The 4,879-nt window shown below is 34.4% G+C and overlaps 1 non-coding gene across 1 annotated transcript; it reads right to left on the bottom strand.

Annotated features, from left to right (window-relative positions):
- Positions 1 to 971: 971 nt before the first annotated feature.
- Trnat-cgu (transfer RNA threonine (anticodon CGU)) lies at positions 972 to 1,043 on the bottom strand. Its single transcript has one exon. It is a non-coding gene; the product is annotated as a tRNA-Thr (tRNA).
- Between the last annotated feature and the right edge of the window lie 3,836 nt (positions 1,044 to 4,879).

Below are 4,879 nucleotides of genomic sequence, written 5' to 3'. Positions count from 1 at the left end.
GCGCAAAGTCCTTTGCTTTCCTTGCCTGTCTTGAGAAATTCTCGTGGAGAGTCACGTTTCTTCACAAAAATTGTTTCGAATCAACTCATCTTTTACTAGTTGACAAGAAACTGTGTGTACTAGTCTTTCAGCTGTCTTTTTTCTCATCGCCTTTAATTTGTCACCAAATTGGTTAAATTTGATGGGTGAATAAAATTTTCATTTTGTATTCGAGTTTATGTATGCCATTTGAAATCAATTTTGCGTGATTTTGAACTTTGTCATTGTATATTAGTTCAGAAAATCTGAATCACATAACAAACTGTTCACTTTGACGAAATTTATATTGCGCTAGTCAACTTATAATTTGTTGCTCAGTATTCTGTGGTTTTAATATAGTATTTTGCTCATATTATAATCTCTCTATATTTGTACTGGTTTAGTTCATTTGTTTTATGAAGGTCAGTATTTTCAACCAATCAGAATCAAGTATTTAATTTAGTCTAGAATATATAGAAAAGAGCACTCTATGACAAAAAACACATTAAATTGCTGAAAATATCCTTTTTCTAAATATTTAGCATAGATTCTAACCAGCTAATCGACTAAGCACGTTTTAAAACTAGCTTTTTACTGAGAGCGGGTAATAGTTCACCTGATTCGATGTATATTGAGTAAAAAAAACAGAATAAACAGAACATGCTGACTAAAAAAGTCGATACTATTTTTTTAACAATTGTGACTATTACTCAGTTAGCTACGCAAGTTGTTCTTTTTATCGACTTTATTAACCCACTCGGATAATTGTGCCTTAGTTTTCAAATCATTGATACTTTTTCAATGTAAATCTTAGATTGAGTGTGTATTTTAATGTGCTTAGTTTATACTGTGTCTGTTATTTTTTAATTTCTAGTTCATCTGCTTTTCTATTATTTGACATTTTTCAAGTTATGAGCGATTACGAGTTGTCTAGTAATGTGACAATGTCAGGTTAGCAAGAGGCAGTTTCGATCTACCGACCTCTGGGTTACGAGCCCAGCACGCTACCACTGCGCCATCTTGCTATTTTATGTCGGCTATACGTCATCTTAAAACATCTAGGTTAAATTGTAAATTTTTGACTTCAGTTTTCAATAAAATTTTTGTAAAGTTTGATTCGATTAAGCAGATTTTATGCTCTTTGACATCATTTTTGCGTAATTTTGAACTTTTTATGGTATTTAATTGCTAAAAAGTTGCACCACATAGCAAACTGTTCACTCTGACGAAAGTTGTTTAGCACTAGTCAATTTTTAAATTGTTGATCACTTTATTTGTTTTTATTTTGTATTTTTGCTAAATGTGTAATCTGAGTGTGCATTTGCCTTGTTTAAACTGGTTTGATTTTTTAAACTGGTTTTTTCAACCAATCAGAATCAAGTATTTGATCAAAGCTTGGCTTGAAAAGCAAAAAGAGGCAAAATTTTGCAAGAAATCTGCAAAAATTCGGCAAGAACTGCAAAAATTCTGCAAAAATACCCTGGAAACCCCCGATGGCGCGGATTCAAATAAGCTAATCCAGTAAGCACCGATCATTACTAGCCAAATTTTTGACCCCGAGCAGCTACTATGACAAAATCTTAACCCAAAAACAGAAAAATTTTGCAAAAAATTCTGCAAAAACTGCAAAAATACCCTGGAAACCCCGCTGATGGCGGGATCCTAATTACCTAATCCAGTCAGCGCGGATCATTACTAACCAAATTATTGAACCCGAGCATCAATTTTTGCTCCTACGACGTAATTTGAACCCAAAAACAGAAAAATTTTGCAAAAAATTCTGCAAAAAACGCAAAAATTCTGAAAAAACTGAAAAAATTCTGCAAAAACACCCGGATTCACCCTAGATCCTGTTCCTAATCTTAATACATGTCAGCGGATATGAATAATCTTAATACATTGCAGCTATAACTAATCTCAATACATGGCGAATATACATAATCTTAATACATATCCGCGGCTATAACTAATTTTAATACATGTCGGCGGCTATAACTAATCTTAATACATGTCGGCGGCTATAACTAATCTTAATACATGTTGGCCGCTATAGCTAATCTTAATACATGGCGGCTATACCCAATCTTAATACATGGCGACTATACCCAATCCTAATACATGGAGATTTTATTCCTAATATTAATACATGCACCCTATACCCTATCATAATACATGTAGGCGCCCCTAGATTCTATCCCTAATCTTGATACATTAGGGACGACCCTAAGCGTTCAAAGCCGCTATAACCAATCTTAATACATGGGGTCGTCAACCCCCCCCCCCCCCCCCCCCCCGCTCACCCTATTACTACTAGCGGGCACAACTAAACTTAATAAATGGGAGATATACATTATCCTAAATTATTAGAGCGGATATACAATATTTTTTATACAATTATACCGTCCCTAATTTATAACCTATCTTTATATATGGAGCGGAACCAGTACATCACCAGACAATTAAGTATCAAATGACACAAAACACAAGGTACTGTTTTTGGAAACAAATTCTCGCACAAATATTAATACCTCGCAACAGAATCGGTTTATTCATAAATGCTATCAGTATTGCTCCAATTGGACAAATTGCGCTAGCAATGAACACAAATTCAGAACTCACGGTACATTTGAAAAAGTTTTTTTTTTCATTACCGCAACTTTGGCTTGAGGGAAACGAGAGTTTTTTTGAGGAGGTTAAGCTTTTGTTGCAATTGACACCTCCAGTGACTGCAGATTTTATATTGCTACTATGGAAGCTATGAACCTGAAGGAAGAATTCTTATCCTACCTAACTGTTCATTCAGAGATTACTATATACTTGTATTCGATTCAAGTTTCTGATCAGAAAATAGATTACGCTGAACTCAGTGGCGGAAGTCTACCTCTAAAACTTTTCTTTGACAGTCTACTCAAAGATGTAACAGATCGAAATGAGTTAGGAGAACACATGTAAGCAGTGAAAATTGAACATTTGGGAACATTGGCCTAGAATATCAGACATTTTTCGCGTGAACGAGGAGAATCTTTTTTCTCCATTTTTTACTGTTTTTAACTACTTGATTTTTGCGTAGAGACATTCGTATGTTTTATCCTCTGTTCACTTAGCTGTGGTTCTCTACATCAACTAATTGCCTAATATATGTTCACCGGGTTAGGAAACATTTAAGGTTTAAAATCTGTTTATAATTTTTTGTGGAATTTTTATAATTCTTGTTTTATTTTATCCCATGTCTTTGAAAAAGATGACGAATTCACCAAATCAAAAGATTGTTGCTTCACTCTAGAGAACGAAACTTCATTGGACTGACAAGAATCAATGTACAAACGGTGCTTTTGACATAAAGAAAAAAAACTTAATCGTCAGGGATAACACCTCATTTCATGACATCATTGAACGCACTCCAGTGCTAAAATTTTGATACATTGGATCTTTTCCAGCAGATTTTGTTCCAAACTTACCCAGATTCAGTTTTGCAATCATCAGTTCCCCGAGGAGTGATGTTGATGAAAAATGGATAATGATTTGTGAGCTCAACAGAAACAACTACTACTAAGCGGTTTTTTTAGCAGGATTAGTTACACGTTACAAATAGTTTAACAAAAACTATAAAAAAAGGTAGAACGACCCTTTGAGAGAAAGCAGAACTTTTGTGGATTGTAAACTTTTTTGCCGCTTTCCAACTATGTAAATTTTTACAAACGAACCTTTACAACTTTCCTGGTGCGCATTTGTTGACTTTTATTGGTAATATTTGTAAAATTTAATACTGAGGTGTACACTAAACTGATGGCTATTAAAGTCGATATCATTTTTCAACAATTCTACCAATTTGTCAGATAATTACACAAGTTTTCGTTTCAAGATTGTTGTAACCCACTCGGCTATGTGTGCCTCGGTTCAGCTCTTTAGATACTTTTTTATTCTGAATGTTGGAGTGGTTTTGCGTTCGATTAAATGTTCGGGTGATGGCTATGTCTAATCTTAATACAACGAAGCTATACCTAACGCTTTGGAGCTATACCTGACACATGAGAGCTATATTTAATCTCACTATTAATACATTGCTGCGACCATACCTAATCTTAATACTTGGGAGCTATACCTAATCTCAAAACGCTGCGGGTCTATACCCTATCTTAATGCATGTAGGCCACCCAAGTTCGAAAAAACGCTATAACGTATCTTAATACATGGGGGTCCCAAACCCCGGTGCTGGTCGTTCCATATATATATAAAACTGATATATCGTAAGCAAAATTCTCTCCATAACTTATGGACAGAATAATATAAATGATAAGCATATGCCCAGAATTATATTTCCGAGCCAAAACAGGTCCCATTTCACTACTTTTTTAAAAAAAAAATAGTAACCGCTAATTTTTTTTCAGATTTTAAGCACACACGCTGAACTTTTTCATTTTTCAATCTCGTTTTTCAAAAAGCTACATCGGGTTCACTACAAAAGAACTTGCTCTAATTTACGTTAATATTCCTTAATCTACTCCTTCAGTCAAAAACTAATTAATTACAGATAAAACAAAACATCAAAACATCTCAACGCTTGTTTTAGGTGTGCGTACGAACGTTCAATTAGCACGCCAACAAAACGACAATTCAGCAGAACAAGTTTAGCAGGATTGCGGAATGCAAAATCAAATCACTCTTTTTTAAAAGACTGTGCACAATTTTATTTTCAATCAAATCATACAAAAATGTGCTTTCGCCAGTGTTAGAAACTCTCTGAAAAATTGCAATTAAAGTAGGTTTCAGATTTGCCCGAGAAAAAAATGTATAGTGAAGTACAAAGGCCACTTTTTTCCTGCTGAAAACGAAGCTAGACTTGGAAACTGTAGGTCTTTGT

Source organism: Convolutriloba macropyga, unplaced genomic scaffold (genome assembly GCF_964194025.1).
Source record: "Convolutriloba macropyga unplaced genomic scaffold, txConMacr16.3 SCAFFOLD_1543, whole genome shotgun sequence".
Classification (NCBI taxonomy): Eukaryota; Metazoa; Xenacoelomorpha; order Acoela; family Convolutidae; genus Convolutriloba; species Convolutriloba macropyga.
This window is presented reverse-complemented; position numbering and strand designations above follow the sequence as displayed.